The sequence below is a fragment of the Seriola aureovittata genome, chromosome 18 (genome assembly GCF_021018895.1).
Source record: "Seriola aureovittata isolate HTS-2021-v1 ecotype China chromosome 18, ASM2101889v1, whole genome shotgun sequence".
Classification (NCBI taxonomy): Eukaryota; Metazoa; Chordata; class Actinopteri; order Carangiformes; family Carangidae; genus Seriola; species Seriola aureovittata.
In genome coordinates, this window is record NC_079381.1 from 10,326,336 (window position 1) to 10,351,260 (window position 24,925).

Genomic DNA, 24,925 nt, shown 5'->3' on the forward strand with positions numbered 1-24,925 from the left:
ATGTTCAGAGTTGGTTTTAGGTAGGTAATAAGGGCTTATTAATTCTAAATATGTGCATCTTGATATTCAAACTTCAGAACTACCTGAGGACTTGCAAATGCAGTGTATCAAGGCCCAACAAACATTATGTATGCTATTCCATCATCTTGAAATATTTGCAAAACCTTGAATATTTTGAAGTTTTAAATCACTTTTCTTTTTATATTTTGTGTTAATAGTGTCTTCAGTTTTCCTGTGTAAGTTGCAACTGGCTGCAGTATACTAAAATAATACGTTAAAATAGAATCTTATGGCTGTCTGTGCCACAGAACAAGTACACATGATTCACAAGCCCGGTAAAAAATAATCCATCTGTGTGTTGGCACAAAAACAGTTTTCAGATTTCAGGCTTGTCAAAGAAGAGTCCAACCCAGATGTTTTCAAACCGTCTTTTTTGCTTTCTGCATGCAGGCCTTCACTTTCGTGTGCCACTCAAGTCCATACCAAACAGTGTAAAATATCTCAATATGTTCTCACTCCCAGCTCCTCACATACGGAGGCTTGGCCAAGGGACCCTTTACCGCTTTGCTGTCATTTTTCATCATACAGAGGCAAGGTATTTTTTGAATGAATTAAGAGTCCTGTCTGTGGTTAGGATTGATTGCGGAGTGGTTAATTACAGAAAAAGTTCACTGTGATTTCAAAACCGTAATGATGTCTGGCCCCTTATACGTCAGCAGACAACGGAGCTGAGGTCTGCCTGATTCATGCATCAACTCAGAACATTGGAAGTCTGTCTGATGACGCTAAAGGGGTTCACGGTACCCTCAAAAAGTGACGCCAAGAGGTCCTGACCAAGCGTCGTATATGTGACGACTTGAGGGTGAACCTGACCTCAAAATTCCACCACTGCATCCTCTGCAGACAGTCTCTGTCAGAAGCACAGTAACTAATAGCAGATAAATTCAGCCGCTCGACAGCCAGCCTCGCTCCCGTGCCCATACTTTTGGTATCCTGGCTCTACCATGTGAGCTAAACCCTCCATTATGCTGTAGGAATTCTCAGCGGCTCACAGTGTATGCAGTTGTATCTTGTAATGGCACATTGTGGCATCTTAAATGGAAGGCATGTACTCAGGCTTAGATTGCGAGTTTGCAGCAGTTAATGAAGCAACCGCCATTAAAGCTACTGAACATTTAACAGCCAGATTAAAACACTGCCGAGTCAACACAACAAGAGTGGACAGGTACAAATTGGCCTGGAGTTTTAAATGCCATTGGAAAGAGTTTTGTGCTCACACACACATTTTGTCAACAGTGCATAAAAAAAGACTCCATTCAGGCTGTGATTCTAAAGATGTGCGGGTATTACTTGTGTATCAGAATATAGTTGCACTTCTGCCTTTTTCAACCTTTGTATAATTGCATCAAGCATGAAACTGTTTCTTTAGATTTTTCCTTCTTTTCTGTGCAATATGCTGCTCTGTTTTAACTTTTTGCTGGCAATAAGACAGAAGTAGAGAAAACCCATCAAATAGCTTTGCCTGAGACACATTATGTGGTGTCCGGCAGTGGAGGTGAGATATTGCATCTGAGCTCGCATCTGTCCTGAGACATAATCAGTGATAGATCCACAACCAGGACCGGTGACAGATGGTCAAAAACGTGCACAAATGCACATGAACACACACCTGTTTTTTCTTTTCTTTTTTTTCTTTTGCCATTCTCCGCTTACCCACAGATGTTTTCAACTCCTGCAAACACAGAGCGCACGAACAGCACAGAACAAAAAAGGAGATGACTCAAAGAGTTCTAGGAAAGTAGCTTGCTCATTAAGAGACATCCTTCTCATCAACCGTTGTGTTTACTGATGCTGGCATCAACCACTTCACCAAAGGCTATGGTAAACACAAACAAGTGGGCAGTTGGCAGCAGCGCAGTCTAATTTAAGAGAAAGCAGTAGAGAGCTTTCTCCGCTGCAGGGCAGAGCTCTCTTTAAACTTTTCTGGATATCACAAAGTCAGTAATTATAAGTGTCCCTGAAACTTGCGAAAAGCTGTTAGTTATTTCAATCCAGATGGTCGAATTGCTTTGATGACGCGCTGTGGGTGACAACAGTATTTAATAAGACTACTACTACTGTATGACTGCTGGTGGGAGTTAAGATGTTCTTTTCTTGTGTGTCAGGGTGTCGCAGATCCTATGTGTATACGCTCTGTAGCTTTATCAGAAGAACAGTGTACAACATTGGGCAGTTTTTGTTTTCTCTAGAGAGAGTTGAAGAAAGGCGTAGTTATCTTTACTTTCCAGTGATGATGAACAAGTGTTCACAGTGCAGTTTGTAATATAGCCAAAAAGATTATAATGCTTTCTTAGCTCACCGAAAATATCTAAGCAAACACATTTCTAGTGCAAACATTCATACATCTAATTTTGCGACGATGGTGAAGGTGACACCCCGAGTTTTTGTTTCCCCAAGGTTGTGTTTTATCCCCGATTCTCTTCTCGGTTTAGACAAACAACATCCCCTGCAGCACTGAAGGAATGACACTTTTAAAGTGTGAGGATGACATGGCCCTAGTGGCCCATCTGACTGGCACCGATGTGCTGTCTGATTACCATTAGGCTGTAAACAAACCCGGTCCACACATTGCAGGAAAACTCTCTTGAGCTCAGCACCATCAAGACCAAGGAGCTGTGCTGTGGGAGCAGAGACAAACCAGACTCACAACAGCCACATCGGTGTCAAAGGCCAGCTAGTAGAACAAGAACAATCATTTTGGGACGGAGATAGACCTTCCCTGTTCGCCCTGTCCTTTTCCCAGCACACCAACTAAACTGAGAGACAAGAAAAGACCAGCAGCGCCTCCACCTGCTGAGGAAGCTGCTGACTTTTAATGTCACCAAGGACGCCTTAACTCTGCTTTACAGGACACTAATTGATTCTATACCCACCTTCAATATTTCAGCCTGGTACAACCCCCACACCACTAAACATAAAACAAAAGTCTCCCGCACAACTAATCAGGCCAGCAAAATAATTGGTTTACCCCAGACTCCCCTATCTGAACTGTACAGTTGGCCTGTAATCAGGAAAGCGTCTCTACAGCACGATGCTACAAAATCTTACTGGCCTGGAAAATAACCATCTGCAAAAAATCGTATATTTCCTCCGCGATCATCACCCTGAAGAGATTAAAAATAGGCCTGTTAAACCCTGTTCTTGTCAGTAATAACAGTTTTTTCTATGTATATGTGTGTGTGTGTGTGTGATTGTGCATGTGTGTGTGTTAAATTTGCATTATTTCTTTATTGTTAAGCCTTGTCAAAGAAAAAATTCTGTTATTTTGACAATAAAGTTGTTATTCTCATTCTTATTCTTATTCTTTGTGGCGTGGCTGATAGAAGACATGCACAAAGACAAATAAAATATGACAACAAAAAGATCTGGTACACCTGCATTTCAGAGATGCTCGAGACTAGGACTTGTTGAGTTTTTTCTACTTCTTGGATCATGGCTGCACTGCAAGCCAAGTAGCGCCAAACTACTTTTTTTTATCCCCCTTTTATGTTGTTCAAATAAGAAATCTCATTCTGATGATCGCCCAACAATTATATTACCACAGATGGGGGACTGGACAAAGAATAATCATTAAATAAAGACTTTGTCTTTGTTACTCAAATGTCTGTTTATGTGGCAGATTGGTTGGGATTTTTTTTTTCTTCTCTTCCCTGGCGCACTGATTCAATCATCCACCGGCGTGCTAATGACTGGGCGGTGCCGTAACGCACTACATGTAGGCAGGTGAGTCCTGCTCAGATGTGAGCTCCGCCCTCTTCATGAATGGCTGGGTGGCCGTAGTTTGGCGTGACTGGCGTCTCCGTGTGTCTGCATGATCCGGCTGCCCTGCGATTGTACGGTAGGCTTTTGGTCTTCAGTTTACTTGCACGGTTGTACGTTCATAGCAGGTGGTAGTGGCATTATATCAGTCTCTGCTCTTGCTTTGCAGCGTAGCCTTCTGCTCTCCTGGCTGCTGATTTAAAATGTGCCGCCCAGCGCCGTGGGTTGACGCAGCTTTGTTTTGTTGAGGTAGGTTGGCCTCAACTTTATCTTTATTGTGGGCGGCTTCTGTCGATCCTGAAACTAAATAATTTATTTTCTTGTTCTCTGGGTTGCTGTGTTTAGTGATTGAGCTGAGGCTCTCACCGCCTTGCAGTCTGTGAAACTGCTATGTTTATTGATTTCATTTAGGAGCTGGTTCTATGTTTTTGTTTCTTTGGTTTGCTTTGTGCTGTGGCTGGTTAAGCATCAATGGTACTAATGCATAGTCCTTGCTCTTTTATTTTCTCTTTTATTTTGTTCTTTTGTAGTTGATTGTTTTAGGATTAAATTCATAAACTCTAGTTTATCTCCAAATTTAAGCTGCCCTGTTTGCCGATCATTTAGCTGCCTTGTGTATTATTTTCTGTGTATTCTTTGGGTTGATTTTGTTTATTTTGTGTATCTTTTTATTTTTTATTATAAATTGTTCATATTTAGATTCACCCTGTTGATTTAATTATTTTCTTTTTTCATATATAGTTTGAACTGCATGAGTGTGGTGTGATTAGTGCCCTGAGCTTCAGTGCGTGGTCAGTTCACACATGCTAGCTGTGCTAACTGTATACTGTTTTTTTAACAGGAAAATACCATAAAATACTTAAAGGAGCTTTATGTATGTTTTTGGTATTTCTACATAGCCAACATTAGCATTAACAGCTATTTACTCACCAGTCTAGAAGAAATGTTGCATAAAACTTCATTCCTTTACTCGCCAAGAGCTGTCTCCAGCGGTAGAAAGCAATGTCAGTTTTAACTCTATTATCATTCTTCTTCTACTAAAGTTTGCGTGCTAACCCGCTAGCCCTGGTCAGTCTGGCCTGTCTTGTCACTTTCGTGTAGCAAGTCAGTGCAGCGTCCACTTTTCCCTTAAAAAGGAGCGCTGCTCAGAGGGCGTATAATAACCTCCTGTACTGTAAATGCAACAATGGCTGAAGCTCTTGTCAAGTGAACCATCACCACCACTCGCTCCTGGCAAGAAACAACAGAGAAAACTTGCATAAAGCCACTTTTAAACTCTTCCACTTGACAAGAATTTCACACCCCAATTGAAGGGTCTTGCATAACAGTTGCAGAATGATTCCAGATTTCAAGGTGTTCATCTTATACCAACTTTGTCACACTTGGTAACACTATCAAGGTCACGGGTAAATCAGGCCAGAGGTATAACATCATTACCATTTGCAGAAAGACAAAAAGCCATTGTCATTTAGCAATGCACTCTTCAGATATTGCAGATTGCTTTTTGGAATCAAGCCCTCACTTTGAATTTGGCTCACAACAGCAGCAATGGCACTCTCTGTACCTCCCACAGCATACCTAAAAGAATGAAGACGAATTCATGGAAAGCTGATTGATCAGCTCTCTGATGCCTGAATTGTGAATTTCAATTCAGTCAGAGACAATTTCACACACAAACGTCCTTGCATATATCAAATACATGCGCATAAGTTGGTTTGTTGACAGTTCAACCACTCAACAGTCAGCCCCCCAGCAGCTGAACTGCTTTAATTAATGACCTCGGCGTATAAGCTGAAAGACTTACAACACCTCCCAGTGATACATTACATTTTGCCTGGAGCATAAGCAATTGATTTCTTGCAGTGAAGGCATAACTCTCTCTTATGGATGTTCTGAATAAAACTTACTTCATCTTCAGTGTTCGCAAGGGGGCTTTTAAATACATACAGAGAAGCAAATCATCACAGTAGTACCTTTTTATGTTGCTAATGTCTCAGCTCAGCAGCGAAAGAACTCAAAGAAAAATGTGAATTTATCATGTCATGACTACAGAGCACAACAAAGAATGTGAACATGCAGACTTCACAGACGTGTGTGTGTGTGTGTGTGTGTGTGTGTGTGTGTGTGTGCGTGCGTGCGTGCGTGCGTGTGTGTGTGATACCCAAGAAGTGGGATGATGTAATTTGTGCAGTCATTAATTTTTAGATGCACTGGTGACACTGCATAATTTAAATGAATTTTAAATCTTGCTTTTTAAGAAAACTTAATGTCAAACGTGCACAAATCAAAATTGTGACCATAACTCGGACCAAAATATATCATGAACCCTGTCTGAAAAGACACTTGCACCGTCTCCACTTTGTTTTTGTGAAGGCTGTTCCCACAGGGAGTAAACGCTAGAATTCAATTGAAACCCTTAACTGACAATCATTCCAGTAATTACTACATCCTAGCTATTTTTGGAATGATCTGGGGTTTTTTTTTGTGTTTTTAAAATCTTAATTTTGAGCTATGAGCCGGCCAAATGTTCCCATGGTGAAGAAGAAAGGCCACTGTTTCTCTTCAATTAATTCTTTTTCATTGGGGGCCTCATTAGTCATTGGTAGCAGTGAGACAAAAGTAGCCAAACAGCAAGTTTCTTAATAAAACTTCTACAACACAACTTTTCAAGACAGGAGCTTAATATGATGATAAATAAATACATACATTCACCCTTGTTTTTTTTCCAGGCAGAGTTCTGTTCCCACAGTCTAAAGTCTGGCCCACTCTGCCAGCCTGTTTTAATTGTCTCATCTGTTAGCGTCTGGCGGAGTCAACACAAAAGAGTTGTGACACATGTGCTATGTCGCAGTGTGCAGCATAGCAAAGGAAAAAAATGCACTTAAACAGATAAACGCCTGAAGCTTTAAACGTTATTAAATAGAAAACTGAAACTGCTGTTTTTGAAGGTCAAGATTAAACTGAAACTATGTGCGTTTGAAAAACTATGTAAGCCTTCCATCAAAAGGAACAATAAAGCAACAATTTAATTAAATACAGTACATAGGAGCATTCACAGGTAGACATCACATAACAAAAAAAATACCTCTCATTTTACTTTCCTCCTCTTTATTGCTTTGTGCTTCATGCTAAACCTCTTCAGCAACAACATCAGTGAATCAAAAGTCTACCAGGGACTGAGAGGGTATCAAATGTCCTGAAACAAGAGAATGCAGTTTCACAACCTTAGCAGACACAGTGTCCTAACACAAGGTTACTACAAGTAGAGGGCTGCAATTAGAGAGCTGAGACACCCAGGAACAATAAGAAGGGAAAAGGAAAACAAGACAGAACCAGGGAAACAACATGGGATGCCCTTAAGTAATGGATTTCATTACCCGCACTACACTGGGGACATGTCATAGTTTGAACGTGTTGAATAATTGAGATCTCTCTCAGTGTGTTCAGGGGAGTTGTGCGATGAGGCGGGAGGGATATGCGGAAGGGTCATGGTCGTCGGAGGCTGATTTGTATCTCCAGAGACGGCCCAAACGTAAAACAGACCTGTCACTCTGTGATGGTGATGAAGCGATTCTCCAAAGTCACATGTGGAGGCAGATTCAAATTTATTAGCATCTAAGTGGATTGAAAAAAGCTGATTGCTAGTAGCTTTTACTACCGCCTCTGCATAATGTTTGCATCTTTTCAGCTGAGATCACAGGTTTATCTCTGATTACATGCCTCAGATTGCTGGTGTGGACTGTGGTTGTTTATGATGTCTACAAAATAACACAGACGCTTTTCTTGGATCGAGTGGATTTCAGATAGAACCTTTGTCATTCTGAGTCCTTGAAGTCCTTGTTTCATGTAAATCACTCATTTCTTACCCGAAGTGTGAGATAGAACCTTGTAATTCTAAGGTTATTAGATGTCCACAAACAATATTGATCTTAAGTCCCAGTATCAAAATTGGTTGAACACCCAAATACAAAACAGTAATGCAGGCATGGAACCTGCTAATGTAAGATTCAAGATTTTATTATCATGCATCATCTGTTAATATCACATTATTCTACTAGTTTTAATACACTAATAACTTCTGGAAATGGAAAAAAAAAAGTTTTAGATGGGGCCTAAAACAGTCTAGGATCAAAACTTCTCAATCCTTTTTAGCATACAAATACCCTATGGTGATTTGGTAATTAAAACTTTAATTAATTCAGTATGATTGTAGAGGTCTTGTATAGAACGCATTGAGTTCATTATGCATTAATTACGTGCAATTTGAAGTCTATTTCACAGTTGAGCAGGCTACTGAACTTTGTCTCTCTGCTTGCAGTTAGATGTTTACCAGCACAGTGTGTTGCAATGCACTCTGGGTATATTCTGAGTTGGATTGGGATGGATGTCTATTACCAGGCCCAGCTCTGGTTCAGATGGAGAAACTGAAACAGCTTAAAGTCTAAATATAGTGTGCTTTGTTTCATCAGCAAACATCAGCTGCCTGTTGCAACGATTAATTGAGGAGTGGATTAATTCAACTCCATCGGGCTGTGTATTTTACATTAGGTAAAGTAATAAACATTGAGGTATGAAGGCGAAAGACAAAGTTTTAATAATTAAACATAGTGTGTGGAATGGCATCTGCAGTAACCTACAAGAGGGGTGTTAGGTTATATGGTTGTTTGTGTGTGAGTGTTATGGGTGTGTGTATACTGTGCAGATGAGTGTACATGTGTGACGAATTGATGAAAGGTGGTGCTGTCATTTCAGATTAAGTGGAGTGGCAAGCCTCAATGCTTCATCTTTCAGGAGATCCCATTTGATCAAAACACCCACATACCTGACAATTTTATCCCTCAGTACCTCTGCCGTTCAAACCCTCCCAGAGAAATGCTTTTCCGGCATGCTGTGGTTTTGTAGCTGATACAAAAAAAAAAAAAGGGGGAAACCAGAGGATCTTCACTAATAATTTAATCTGATCAGTCAGTAGACTCCTGACCTTTTCATTTTTCCAAACTCTGTCTGGGCCCCTAATATAAAAGTAAAGACCCAATCAAACAACAAAGTACAATATTACACAAAATAACATAAAACACTTCAGCTAATTGCATAATTCGTCCATGAGGACTTTGTGAGGTACATGAGGCTTTGACTGAGAGTCACAAATAAACCTGAGTGGAACAAACCACTATTATTAGAACAAAGGACACAGGGAGCAGAACGATGTGACAATGGCAAGATGTACAAAAGCAGTTTCGAAAAGAGTGACAACCATTATAAAACATTTATCGTTCAGAGGGCAAGAGATTAAGAGGCATTATTGAAGACATTTCTGCCCGCTCATGCTTGCACATCCATCACACAACACAACCACTAAATGAATGTGACATAGTGGTGTAAAGCAATATCCTTCTAAATGTTAAATGAGTAGAACACAATAGAGGACAACTTTCTATTGTATTTTAATTAACAGACCTCTTGGCCCACCTGGCTAGGACCTGTCTGATTTTACTGAGTACTTATCTTTGGTTATAAGGTTGGACAAAGTTTTAATTATTGGTGATTTTAACTTGATAATGCTTCCTGTAATTTGAATTCTTTAAATTTTATACAACATGTTTCTGGGCCCACACATAGACCAGGGCATACTCTGGACTGGTCTAACTATTGATGATGTTCCCTTGGAGGATTTCCTTGTCAGCGATCATAAGTGTGCCCTTTTTGATGTTTCTTGTAATTTGGATCTGCTGCCCCATAAACATATGTCTTGCTGGCGCATCATTAACCAGAGCACAGCTGAAAATTTCACAACTCTATTTGACCCAGATGCACTATCAAACTGTAATGATGTGGAGACTTTGGTCCAGTTATTTAATGAACAGTGCTCCTCTGTATTGGATATAGTGGCTCATTTTAAATCTAGACAAATCTCCTCTGTCAAATCCTCACCCTGGATTAATGAGTCAATCCACAGTTTTTAGGCGAAAATGTAGGAAGACGGAGTGCTTATGGGAAGCCACCAAACTAGGGGTCCATCAGCTGCATCTTAAAGAGCTTTAATCTTTTTCAATGAAATAATGAGGGATGCTAGGACTGCTTATTTTACCAATCTCATTTCGTCTAACAAAGAAATTCAAAAGTTCTCTTTGAGACTATAAACACCATTGTCTCTCCCACCACTTCTCAAGTGCTAGTCCTCGTCAACACTGTTTGCTACCTTTTCAAATATTTTGTGGACAAAGTCAGTCATATAGCATATATCTTCCCCCATCATCAAACCATCATACTACAATCCTGAACTCCTCGTTTCCTTAGGAGACATTATGAAACTCTTGCACAACATTAAGTCTTCATTTGACCCCCTTAACGTTCTTCCCTCACCCTTGTTTCCAAATGTTTTAAATTCAGTTGGCTCCACTATTTTAACCATGATCAATATCTCCCATTCAACTGGCTCTGTCCCTAGCCAGTTTATCCAGCTATAGTCTGGGGTTTGCTGAAAAAGCCTATTCTAGACCTTACCCTCCCTATGAATTATATGGGTGTATCCAAGCTGCCTATTGTGTCCAACCTGCTGGAAAAAGATGTTGAAAAGCAGCTTATAGCTGTTTTAGAAACATCTGTATGACTCCTTTCACTCAGGTTTTCATAAACTGTGCTCAACAGATAGGGCTCGTCTTAAGGTCACAAATAATATGATGGCTGCAGATGACGGGAAATTTTCATTCTTGGTTTTATATTGATATTAAATAGGCTGAACCAGCTGATAGGTATTTCCAGGTCTGCCCTGGATTGGTCTTCATCCATGCTCCATCCTATGTCATGCTGTTCTGGGTTCTGTTCTGGGTTCCATGCTGTTCTCTTCATATATGCTGCCTTCATTAGCTGTTATAGTGGTATCTCTTATCATTTATTTTTTTATGCCAATGACATTCAGTTGCTCTTTTAGACTCAGTCCCCAATGAGAGTGACCAATTGTTTTATTTTAAATAAATATTTGGATGGCTGACAACTGCCTTCAGTTATATGCATATAAAACAGAAGCTCTTGTAATTGCTCCTGAACATCTAATTCCAAACATCAAGCACTATATGGGGTCGTTAAATGTTTGTGTTCAGCATAACTTTTGAAATTTAGGTGCCATTTTTGACAATCCCTGCATTTTGATAATTATATCACTCATCTTATGCACCCATGTTTTTTTCCATTTGAGGAACATTGCTAAATAAAGATCTGTAGTGACCATGGTTGAGATGAAAATGATTATTCATGCTTTTTATTTCCTCTCATTTATATCATTGTAAAACTCTTTTTACCTATTTGAATCAAATTTCTTTGAACCTCCTTGAAACCATGCCTTGCATTAAATAAATCAAGGTAATATGTATAACCAGCATCCCTGCTTTGTTGCTAATATTTGCACTGATACAACCATATTCACAGTTATGGCTACTGCAAATTACACAACTGGCACATATTTTTAGATCTCTGTAGCACTCGAATACACTAACCTGTTCCTCTGTCTTGTTGATGGAGTGGTGCACACTTTAAATGAGACATGCACAGATGGAGGGTTACTTATTAAAAAATGATTCACCCGAATGCACAGTAGCCACCATGTGAGATCCCAACTTTGCCGTCTTATCAAAACAAACAAAAAAGAGCTTGGGAGGGAAGTGCAGCATTCAGTGGGCAAAATCATGAGAAAGGGGGGGGGGGGGGGGCAGGTGAGAGCAGCATGATTAGACTGTAACATGGAGCTGCAGGTAAATTATTAAGCCACACTACGGCTTTTAGTAGATTCTTATTATTCTTGGTTTCATCACAAGCTCTCATTGGTTATCATTGTCCAGTGTTCCAAAGCAGCTACAGTAGATGACTGCTGCAGATTTTGTAAAATATATTCAAACCCCAGAGGATGATGACCATGGAAATTACAGAACTTTTCAATCTTCTACTTGATAGGTTAATAAAGTAGAAAGTCATGGGATGATTCAGTGTGTAACCGCTTTTTATTTATCCAAATCCTTATCATTTGCTTCCTGTGTGCCTGTTTGCACTGCTGAGCAGTGGGGGTACAAGCAGCCAATCACAAACACATCTCAGTGTGTTGATATGAATTTCCCCGCCTGGATACAGAGCTCTGCAAGTGCAAGAGGACACAGCGGTAACTGGGACAATGATAGGTGACACTAAACACTCATCACACACTTGTTGCACACGGTGAATCAGGCACGACAAGCACTCCATTATTGGTGAGATGACTGCCATAGTGACAAGGAAAACAAAGACAAAGGGAAAGGGTGAGGAAAAATGGGGTGAAAAAAAGGATGAAGAGATAGAGGTGAAAAGGGGTTGTAAATACTGGGTAAACAATTGCCTTCTGTGAAATGGAAAGCATAGACAGCTCCAACAGTTGCTTCAGTGACCCCATGAGAGAGTGGCTGTTGGCATCAGAGACTTATAGAGTCGGTAGTAAACACAACTTTGAGTGAACAAACACTCAGAACAAACTTCTGCTAGGTCACCTACCCACTCGCAGTACTGAGCTATTTTGTTTTTTTCAGTAAAGATAAAATACATCCTACATTCTCTTCTAAACTTAGTTACTCTGTTTTGCTGCAGGGGTTTCACACAGTAAAATTGTTTCATGAGTGTATTGTTATGTGTTTACATCTGTTAATGCTGTGGTGAGAAGAGAAGAGAAGGACTTGCAACCAAAAAGAATATAAGTTGAGACAATATATGTAATACAGCCAAATGTGTTGGGCAAAAGATGTGCAAAATAAGAGACAAGGCAGAAGTAGGAGGACAGATAAGGAAGATGAAGGGAAACAGACCAAGTATAGCAAAATACTGTTACTCAACTCTCAGAGGAGAGATTATAGAACAGCACATACTGTATATTTCTTTAATGTACTTTTCTGCCTGTCGCTGCTACTCACCTCTTTAAGGGCATAATAGAGAAACATCTACTGGGACTTGTAGTGGTATACAGTCCAGTGACTTGCTGTACAGACAAGTATGAATATCACAGTGTGATTTGATGCTGTGAATTGGATGGATATGTTTTTCTAAACCGCTCCTTGGTAATAACCTGCATTTTTTTTGTACCTTTGTTGTAAAGTTTTTGAAGTTTTGCTTTGATGAAAGGCAGATAGTTTTAATGTCATGCTCCGACTAATAGTAGCAGTTAGAAATGTAGCTGGCAGCTGTAACTTTTTTAATTTACAGTCTATTCATTTCACAGTAATTAAAATAACTATTTAAAAGGTAACCATGTAATATTGATGCAGTAGAAAATGGTAGAAGTGCAATAAGTCAGAGATTACTGTGTAATTACTCAGTAATTAGAGCAATGTTAAAACAGACAAGATGTAATTGCATTGAAATGAATTGTAAGATGTTGCGGCCCAGCGTTTAGAGGTAAGACAGGCAGGCCACTAACTGTGTACAGGATAAGTTAAAGCTGGAGATGATAACAGTAGCTGGTAGTTCAATTTTCAGCAGTAGTTGTACTCACTAAGTAATAACTTGTCTAGCTTCTTGTTAAAATTTACCATTACTGCTGCCCAATAGAAGGTTGGCACTATACAACTTCCATAATACACCTGAAATTTCACTATAATTAACTCATAATCACTTTTTCATCGTCTGTGATATGGAGTGTGTATTTTTTCTTTGAAATATATTAATGGTTTCCACATTAAATATTAATACACACTAAACTCTAAGAAATTGTAATTACCTTTTCATGGCCTGAAAAGTAAAATTTATTTAAAATATTATTCATAGTTTCTGCATAAAGAATAAAGAGACATTAAGCTACTAAGAAATTCTGCTAGAATTATCTTCTTTGTTTCTCACATTAGAACTTTTCAAAAGGTGTCATCTACTGTAAGCTCCAGGCTAAGAAAAATGAAATAAAAAGAGGCTATTCAAATAGTTTCATCTGGTTGAATTTTCTCTTAACCTTGCATTTGTTATTTGCGTATAGTATGCGTATGCAGTCTGGCATTTTACTGTACTATGTGAAAATCCCTATTGTATACCATTTAAGAGTGTAAAGGGAAATAAACCAAGATTTGTGGAAACATCCTGACCAAGGTCTGGTGCTAAAAAAACATCAAATTCATCAAAAGTGCAATTCTTGACAATGGAACGGAGCGCACACTTTGAGGCTGCAGGGAAGTGAGAGGGAGCAATGAGTCTTTGATAATAATGGTATTTATCTCTGCTGCTGACATTAGAGAGTTCCCCTTCATAGCAGAGATAAAGGACCCTCAGGAGAGGTGTGGATAGAGGAGGCTGCTGTTTTACAGTTGAAGAGTTTAACTAAGAATTTGTGTCAAAATGCGTCCTTTGCACTTCTGCTTATTTTATGTCAGAAGGGAAGAGACGGCCATGATTTTTCATATTAATTACACATAGGAAAAGTCACATTTGGCACAATATGTCCTCTAGAACTTGTGACAGTTTAGCGACGGAGCTACTCATGAATCTCCACTCCATCTATTCACATGACAAGCAGATTGAGGGGACGGCAACGAAGCACGTCTGCCAAAACTCAGTGAATTCTGTTTGTGTTTGGGAGAGAGCAGGAAAACAAAGACGATGCTTGGGCCTTGTCAATTCACCTAATGATGATAAACCCAAAACACAAAATGACAGCCTGTCTTCCTTCAATGTAGCCGAATCAGACAGCCATCTGTGAGGACTGATGCAGTCTACCCGGTCTCTGCTCCCTGCTAGTAATTTTTCTGCTCACTTATTTATTTTTTTCAAAGTGAGGAGGAAAGTGCATAGTCATCCAGCATCTGCTCTTTTGCAGAAATAAGCTTATTTGAATTTTCATCACTCATCATAACTCAAGCCACTAATTTGATTTGCCCCCATGTGTAAAAACACTATAAATCTTGCATTTTAAATGTTACATTCTCAGCAGTAGGTTGCTGCTAGTTTGAAGCATAATGTCAGTGAGCCACAGGCTTCAGGAAAAAAAGAAAAAAAAAATTTTATATTGTTTGGCTGTTTTAATCAGTGCTAATTAGGACTAAACACAAAGTACAGCTGAGGCTCATGGGAATGTTATTGGATTTATAGGTATTTAATCATAAACCAAAGTATGGGACAAATTGAAGTCAGGCAAAGTTATTACAGTTCATCGTAAGAGGGGCATGAATGTTTTACCAAATTCAGTGCAATGCCTTTAGTATTTGTTGAGATGCTTAAAACCACAAATGTCTTGTGGTCCTTGTGGTGGTGCTAGAAAAAAGTCAAGGGATCGCCAGTCGACAGGATCTATCCTCTGGGAACCATGAATGTTGGTACAATATTTTGTGTCAGTCTATCTGGTAAATGATGAGATATTTCAGATGACACTGGGGGAAATGTCAAGGAATTACCAAAGTCAGTGGGCTTCATCCCCCGGGCCCATGAATAGCTGTCCCAATTTCCATAGCAATTCATCCAACAGTTTTCAAAATATTAGAGTCTGGAACAAAATGTCTGAACTGAATGATGAACATTGCAATCCTTAGACTTAAGCCGATAGTTAGCAAAAAAAAAAAAAAAAGCATGCTGTTCTCAGACTCTTGACTGACACCTGTCTGTGCAGGCGGATACAGGCGATGTTGGAGTAGGTTCAGATGAGCTTCTCTACGTGCTCCACTTGTTCTGAAGAGCCCATCTGTTTGTTCAACAAGGTACTAAGTGCTCAACTTTCATAGTCATGGAAGTGTGGTGGTGGTGGGGGGGGGGGGTATTGTGCCTTTGCCTGCTCCCCCTTAACAAGAGAAAATTTTGCTTGAACAAATCACAATTGCCACATACATCAGCAAAAAAGCTCAGTATAGTGTTGTTCCCCTCCAGACATGTAGTATGTAAAAACACTCTGCTGAGAATAATATTTAAACATGGTTTTCACACGTAAAAAAAAAGTGTCTGAAAAGGGGCTGGAAGCGCATACACGCTTACTTCCTCACTGAGAAATTCTGGATCAGGCCTTGTGCCCCACCCACCACCGCTGCTTTGTGCTGGGTTGACCAGTGAAAGAGCAGTTTGTATAAAGATGGTTAGCGGAATAGACTTTAGAGAGATTCAGCCACACATTTGAGCCTCAGTCAGACCCAGACTTACATGAGGAATCTGTTGTGCACCAAAATCGCAACCTAACAGACATAGTACAAGTACAGTACAAGTATACAAAATGGAAGTGTTTCCAGGGTACACAAAAAAGTGATGAACCCGGCTGGTAGGCACTTGTTGTTCAGTGCTTTGTGACTCTGAGGTCAATAAGTTCCTCTGTTTGCTTGTGGTGTGATTATTTGCTTGTGTTTTCTTAGGTTGCAGTGGGTTGAGCTCTCAGGGCCACCACATTGCAGTTCCAAGGTGGAAATACTCATGCAAGGCCTTGGCTGCTTATTTCTCTCATGATGTGTACTATATAAAAAAAAACATGTGGAAATAGTAACAAGGTTAAAGTTTTTTGTTTTTAATCACATCAAATCTTGAAAGCACCATATGAAGATATGTGAACTAAATAATATGACGATATGAAAATTAAGCAGTTTGGATATATACTTTAGTCACCAAGTCTTCTAGTAGTGCTGCACATAATGCCACTCATGACAATACCACTCTTTTCAAGTTTCACTGTTAGCTGAAAACAAACTGCATTTGAACCAAGTATGAAATCTTTCCTCTCAAATTTTCCAGAGTCATGGTCATGGCTGTAATACTGTTTGCTACAGTGGGTAGTTTAGTGTATTGCTTTTGCCTTTCTCGGAAAGTAATGGAAGTGAAGTTGAAGACACTGGGGTGAAGAAAAATGATTCATTTTGTAAGCTGTCTGTCACAAAGAGTCATTTGTCCATCTTCATTATGGTTTTTATCTTGAAATGGCTACACCAGTGTTTACCCTTGTTGTCTGTCAAAAATAATCTGTTTCTTTCTCATTTTTCTTTTCTTTGTTGTGTGTCTTGGTACACACCATGGAGACACATTTATTAGGGATAAAACCTACAATATACAGTATTTGAAAAATGGTCTTGCTGTGAGCATATATTATTTAAAAGTTTTAATAATCAAATAATCATTTTTTTAATATATCTGTTCTTTTTTGCCCTCAGAAAGTATTTAGTGGTCCAAGCAACACTAAAATTAAATTGTAGCTCCGTGTTGAGCACAGCCAAGCACACTTTATATATTAGCACCATCTGCACCGGTGAACTTTAAATGCTCCCACGCTGATACACAGCTTCATTATACTGCACAGAAGCAGATAGAAAATGAAAAAAGACGCTCGAAATGAGTATTCAACACATGGATGGACAATTTTGATTTTTTTGGTTTCCTTTTCCCTTGTTTCTCCTCGTTCCTTCCCTCCACAAATCTCTCTCCCTCCTTATGATTCATACATTAATTTTTATTGTATTTCACAGACTTCCCTCAATCTCTCCTGACTTGCATGGAGCAAACAATGCAAGTATTGATGGTAACATATCTACTTGTGTGAGAGAGAAAAGAGAGAGAGAAAGGAAGACAGACAGAGAATGGAAAAAGTCAGTGAGAAAGCGACTTTCATGAAACAGAGTTCACACTCTGTGATTATGCTCCCCTGGAATAACAGCAGTGTGGATTGGATCGCTGTTGTCATTGCTTATAGTCTATTGTTTCCTGCCAAGCTGATGAAGGTGGGTAGTCAGCACCAAGCAGAGAACCAGCCAAGAATTTCAAAGACATTGAAAAGGCTGTTCAGCTTATTATCAATTATGTAAATGGTTGTGACACCACCTCAGCTGCGATTTTACATGCAGTGTGATAAGGAATATGTGTCCGCTATGATACATAGTGTCATTCATTATCGGGGGCCAGAGAGGAAGTCTTGATCTGCAAAAGCTTTGTACCTGTTGTCTTCTGTTTACTGGATGAAATCTCTAACCTCCATAGTTATGTGCAATACTGTAGTAATACATACTAAAGCAGTATATTAAATCTAAATCACAAGGCTCTCTGTAATAACTTTTTACATATACTTTACCTCCCCATGGAAAAAGAAAGTTTTCCCTACTTTACTTTTCAGGGCTGCAAATAATTCTTGCCAAACTTTTTTTTTTTTCTGTAAATTATCTATGCTGCACTATTTCAATATAAACCCCAATGGAACCTATATTACTGTGCTTTAAATTGGATAATAAAAATTTGAAAGAGATGTAAGGCTCCTAAAAAGACAAGTGGGGCTGATTTACCTCCCCTACACTTTAAATAACTCAATAGAGTGGTTTAATGCAGAACCATGCTCCTACAGTACATGTACTCAGAAGTTTTATTATCAGTTTGGTCAGTTAAACACCAAGAAAACTGCAATTTTGTTGTCATTTGTCATAGTGTTGTCCTGAATTAGAGTTTATAACCAAAGTTTGGGACAGATCTTTTGTTTCTTGGTTCCAATCCCCACGAGTTTATTTCAGTCTCAGAATAAGGGAACTTGTAATTTTCCTGTCTGTCACCAAACACGCCTATGTCAAAGAAACTGATCTCTTTTCATTGTTGTCTTGGTTTGCCACTCAAAAAAAAAAAAAAAATGAATATATTCATTAGGTGTATAAGCTTTCTCAGCTTTCTTAGTATTCTTTTTTTTTTTTTTTTTTACAGGTTTGAACTTTGGCCACTGATTTTGAAGTGGAGCTTGAAGAGGAGAGAAGAGGAGGATCTTCTCATCTGTAGCTGACATAAGCACAGAGCGAAAAAACACTTCCAGAGGGAGCGCGGTGATGATGCCATTGTCGAAGCATGACATTTAAACAAGACCCAGATCTCTTACCAGTCCCAACGCCATGGTGACAGGAATAGTGATGCAAAAAATGGACTGCAGTATAAACCCCTCAAGGGTCTTTCAGCCAGAGCCCTGCAATGGACTTTAACACCACACAGACACATTAAAAGAACAATAGTAGGCTAAGTGGACATACTATGAATATATTTAAATATATTGGATATAACAAGCCTTCACAGAAAAGGCCAATTATTTTGTCATCTGTTCAATTCAGCCCATGTTCTGTCTGCATATCTACATATATGCAAAAGCATATAGAAAATTCCTATAACACACTAAATTAATTAAGTATTGGTAACTACTAATAATATAAAGAGAAAAAAAGATTCGTTTTTTTACATTTAAATATGGAGTTTTGCCAAAATAGCTGAGATTAAAGCAGCTATAATCAATATATTAATATCATCAATGGATCAAATGACTATTTGTATGCCACTGTTTTGCTTCACTCTCAACACTGTAAAAACCCACTGTGTGCTAGGGACCTATATGCTACAGTGCGGGTAATGGACTAAGTTAGGCTGGAGCACTTAGATATCAGATCCCTCAGCAATAGCAGTTAATGTCAAAAATAGAGCTAAAAGGAGAGTGAATATTAGACTTAACTTTGGCCCAGAAATGTGACTCTAAATTCATGCTAATGTTGCCATATATCTGCTGGATGACGGTGAATTGTTTGCTAACATGCTTGACATATCGTAGTTATCTTCACAGCTAGTTCTGCTATCCCCAAGTGGCCAAAAGATTTTCTCTATCCGGAGTGTTCATGTAAAACTACTTCTACAAGAAGGTCCATTTTGTGCGTAGAAGTATCTTATTAGGCAGCGATATACAAATATGAAGGCATACATGCACATACAACTGAACCACATGTCTGCTTAATAATTCTCTTTGGATGTTTCCGTTACAAGTTCAAGTCGAGCCTGAGTTAGATGATTTCTTTGTTAACTCTGCGATGCAGTTGTGTGCACTCGCTGTTTCTGTGATAATATAATGTTTCATTTCATTAAGTCTGAAAGATTCCCTGGGCACAGCAGGTGGAACGGTATCTATCTTCAGATCAATTAAACTTGTTATATCGTTACAATTGCATAACATTGCATTAGTAACATTTTCCCAATCACTAGATGAAAACGAATCCCTCAGCTGACTCTGCAGTGTGATCCTTCTGTCATTTTCCTGCCGCAGTTAGATGCTCTGTGTATACGTTTGAGCTTTGCACGCCCCTGTCTCTCTTCCAGACAATCCTCTGCAGATTTCAGTTTCATAATAAATGTATTTCACGCCATTCAGCCTGAGACACTCTCTCGTGAAACAAACACCAAAGCACAATGTCTATTCATAGCTCATTAAAGCTAATATAATAACTACATAAACAGCTCGGCCAGACAGAGCCTGACAACATCATTTTGAATGTTCATTAGAAGAATATAATCAAACCAGTCAGCTAATTGGCTTGACTACTGTATTAGCACCAGTTTGCTATTGCGAATCAGCTCTCACTTTGGTCACTAATCACACTCACCTCAGAAATACAGTAAGCAAGATATGTGTAACTGCAGTGTATATGTGTCTCTGTGCTCTGATTCCTATAATACGGCTCTGTATTACATACACTGTATATGGGCTTGCTTTCCTGCAGCTCATTTAAATGTCGGAGTTGGGTACTTGGATCCAGACATACTATTGAAAGGCAAAAGCCTGAACCAGCCTGCTTTGAAGTCTCATTTCCTGTTGTACTGATCTTTAAGCTTTGCCTTTAGGCACCTGTTCAATACATAATGCACAGCAACCCAACTAGAAATATACGAGGAAAAAAAAAAAAGGTTCACTTTACATAAATCCGAGCACCGTTAACTGCAAAGTAAAGCCTTTTTTCATCTATAGACCAAAGTTTATAGGATGGTGGAATTACTGTTGATTAGTAGGTGGTCACCAGCCAAGGACTTTGCATTCAAATTATGTTTACTTACCGGTTTAGTCTTGGAGGACGTACAAGATGCTTTATTAATTCTATTTTGCTCTTCAGTCAGTAAACAGCTCCGGGGCATTAAATGAGACAGTAATGGCAGTTTGTTTTATGTTGCTCTCAACTATTGCGTCTTCTAATGGCTTTTAATAAACCTTGTGTTTATCATCAAAGGAAAAGCTCTGTGATGTCCTCTCCTTTTTCCAAAGATTAGCTCCTTAGGCATATTTCATATATTGTTTTGGAAATAATGTTCTTACACATTTGAAGTCCTTTGAAATGTTTGATATTTTGTGGAAAAAAATGGTTATAACCAGGTGTTTGAAATACATTCAAGGAAGAGTGCAATACCTATATTCTTATTAGCCAATCTCTGTCTCATTATATTGTTACGGTTCTGCACCCATCCTCCCAATATGTGAGTGAATTAGCCCAAAAGGTAATGAATAGACTGCCGTGAAATTTCAAACAGAAATTCATGTCCATTTCAGGATGAGCTGTAATAACTCAGGTAATCCTCCTGACTGAGGGCAATGTTAAAGGAAGAAATAAGAGCACAGTTATTGTGTTGTTGTTCAAGTTGTATGTGTTTGACATTCATGAAATGAATAATTGCATTCCAAAACTTAATAAAAGGCAGTACAATGTTCATTTGCACAGTTTATACACAACACAATCAGTCCGTCATTATCAGCTTGGTGTATGAGAAGCAGGAAATGCTCAAACGACTCATGAGATGTGACGTTTTTATAGTTCTTCTGTACACTCAACTGGATGCAGCCGACCAGGCAGTCAACAGGAAGACTCAACAGCACAGGACTTTTTTTTTTTTTTTTTTTTTTTTTAAATCTGTTCTTATCAGTGTTGCTACATTTGCTGCAGACCCACCGGGTGACTGGCCCACTGGGAAAGCTCCCGTTAGTCCAGATGGTCGGTTCACCACACAGTGTGAAAAACGGGGCAGGAGATATTTCAGGATTGCGTTGTGTGTGTGCGTGGGGCATGACTGGAAATTCAGTTTTGTTACTGTTTTAAATATTTGAGGACAAAATAGTGGCGCGTGAAGGCAGGTGAAATGCTCTAGTTTAAATTACATACAGTATGATAAAATCTATGTTTTCTGTTCCCCTAAAACAGAACATAACATTACTTCCTGCATTTGTTCTATATCATGGTGACTGATTGATTTGGTGAATGCACTACCATGAAATAAAAAGGTTTTCAAACCCCCAAATCAAATTCTGCTTAAAGACCCCGTTCAGCCTTGGGCTGCACTGTTGTCCTTATCTTTTATCACAGGGGACATGAGTGTGGTAAAGGTTCACCAAAGTACAACTCCTCTCAGAATTGTAAGCATCAATACTGCCACCAACAGGTCTTAATACAGAAGCTTTTCTCTTTATTCACGATCATCCATACCTGCAAATGATCTGTTTTAAGCTCACCTATCATGTGCTTTTCCTCCTTTATGGTTTGTTTTTCTACTCTTTTTCTCTCTCTCTCTAACTGTCTAACTGTTTCTTTATAATAAAAAAAGGGGTGGGGAAAAAAGTAAAATGAAAAGAAAATGAGTGTCTGTCCTGATGTGTACATGGAACATGACAGCAGGAAACAGCTAAGACCCAAATGAGCACAAGATGAGAAACCAGGGATGAAAATAAGAAACAATCAGAGAAAAGGATGATAATGGCTGCAGAAATGAGATATGACTGCATAAAATGAATATTATCAGTGGGCTATGATCACTATGAGACCTGAGGGAGTGAAGACTGCATGGCAGATACAGACATAAGCGAGTCAAGGAGCGTAAGTCGAATGTGAATTTTTTATTCGCTTGTTACTCCTCCTGCATCAAATATTAGGCTATCTCTCAGCCTTAAGGTGTTATTGAGATTCTCTTATGGGCTTCAGAATTCATTTTTCATTGTAAAAAAAGAAGTTAAGCTGCTGGAGTACAGTTAAGGATTCAAGGTACAGACAAGAATCGCATAACACCTACTGAGCGTTCATTTTCAGGAAATTGCCTCTAAATTTGTGCAAGAAAGAGGAAATACCAAGGAGGACAAAAAGAATCAGTTAACAAAACAATGCTGGACAGAAATAAAATGGGCACTGGTGCTATATTCACAAGATTATGAGCCAATTAAAAAAAAGGGAACAGGAGGGGAAGTAAAGTCTGGATTGGAGTTAGTTAAATCATATTTTCTTTCTTTTTTTCCAGAAGGCATTTTTCTGAGATGAAAATGAAAAGTACAGACAATAATATTCTGTTTTGAAACGTTCTGTCTGTGTTATCTGCATTGTGATCTGCATAATAATGGCATCTCTTCACGTTAATCTGTTTTTGCAAACAAACCGTTTTACTTTTCATTTACTCTCTGTGCTAATTTTGAATGGACCCAAATGAAAATTCATATCTGGACTTGTTGACTGGAACAAGTGCAAATTCTCTATGAACATATGTCATTTCTGTGAAAGCCTAAAACTCATAATATTTTGAATTGTAAGCAATTTCCCTTCTAATGAAATTTATCCACATGAGTGCTGATAGAAAAAGGCAAATCAATGCTTTGTTATGTTCTTCGGGCGTCGTCGTCCCTCCAGGGTTTCCATCCTGATGTGCCATTGCAGTTTCCATTATCAAACCTCTCCGAGTTTACAATGAGGGTATATTAAAAGTTAGTCTGTTTTCAGTGTTTTTAATTCTCAGGTTTCAGCTCAGCGCAAAGACTTCGCACTATAGCTTGTTACCGCTAATCTGAAGGGTCTGCTGGATAATTGTGCTAGTGGTTCAGAGTAGACAGGGGACTGCTGAATATGTATTGCATTCACTGCTGGCTAGAGAGAGCCAAAAAGCACGTAATAACTCTGACAGATTCTCATTATGTCTACAGGTTAAAAACAAATCACCGGCTTGTTCCCCTACCCCCTTACCCCAACTGTGAGAGCATCCTTGAGGACATGTTTACTAAAGCTGGGTTACCAACTGGCCGAAGCAGGAAACCAGCTGTGTGCCAGAACACCAGGGGCCCCAGAAGCCCCAGGTTCACTGTGTGTCAAAGTTTGTGATTGCTTGATTATTCCACTTTGTAGCACTGAATATCAACTGAGGTAGCGCCAGATTTAGCTAGTCTGGTGTGGTCCTGTGGGTCTAAATCTGGGGAGGTGGGAGGTTAAGTAAGGGTCTACCAGTGAAGTTTTACTGGGGGCTTCCTCATAGGTTAACACAGCCATGATCGCTTCTAAGTGCTCCCATATTAAACTGACATGGAGCATCAGATGAGTAACAAGTTTGTCTAAAATTGTTGCAGCGTTAAGCTTTTGATTTTACTTCCATCGCTTCCATGAAACCATCATATGGAGCGGGTAGAGGAGCTCATAAATACCAAGTGTGCCAGGTGAATGATCGCTTGTCAATTATACAGATACTATTCACAGGATGATTATATTAGCCTAAGTGACACAACTGAGAAATCAGCTGACACACCTGTTATGCATTAGCTGTTGTTTCCTGACACTTCAAATCTGCTCCTGACATTGATTTCAAAGTAAAACCGAAAGCTGCAACAATGTGTACCAACTCTACTTGTGTTTTTGCTCATAAGTGCTGCACGCCGTCTCCTTTCGCACCTGTAGACAATAGATGCTGTTGAGGTGAATTTAATGGTGGGCGATGTGCTGTCAACAGACATATACAGAGTGCTGCATGGGATGTGGATCAGATACCTGCAGTGCAAAGTCCGCGGGCGTGCATGTGACAGCCGTGAACCTGCAAAATTAAACTTCAAATATTTTCTCCTATTTTACAGCAAAAGGATAGAGGGCTATGGATTGGGTAGCATTTCTGACTGATTGCTTCTGATATGAAACCTGAAACCTTATCATAACCTTTGAAATTTAAAACAAACATTTGCTTTGGTGCTAATATTCCAAGCCACACTGAACTGAAGTTTAATATTCCAGATCTGAAAATCAAATGAGGCTTAGGACAATTTAAACCTGATAAGAATCTAGAGGGAGGTAAACACGGCTTCAATCAGTATCACCAAACAACAGCAATTACTGTGATTGTTGCTAAATAAATTTCAGCCTTGCCACAGAGCCTGCAGAAAACAATACTTCTCTGTGTCAAACTGCCATCTAGTGTTCAAATATTTCAACTGGTAGAGTCTCCAAAGCCACCTGGAGCCTCCATCTCACCATGTTGAGAGCTTCTTCTTCTTTTTTTTCTTTTTGTTTTTTTTTTGGACCTGTTAGATAAATGCTTTCTCTTTTATATCATGGATCACTCTAGGCTTCTATATAGTCTTCTAAGTAAT

At 39.1% G+C, this 24,925-nt stretch overlaps 1 long non-coding RNA gene across 1 annotated transcript; it reads left to right on the forward strand.

The window, feature by feature from the left end:
- The first annotated feature begins 3,812 nt into the window (after nucleotides 1–3,812).
- LOC130186595 (uncharacterized) lies at nucleotides 3,813–21,240 on the forward strand. Its single transcript, XR_008830310.1, has 3 exons — nucleotides 3,813–3,898; nucleotides 3,989–4,068; nucleotides 18,457–21,240. It is a non-coding gene; the product is annotated as an uncharacterized LOC130186595 (long non-coding RNA).
- The last annotated feature ends 3,685 nt before the right edge of the window (nucleotides 21,241–24,925 follow it).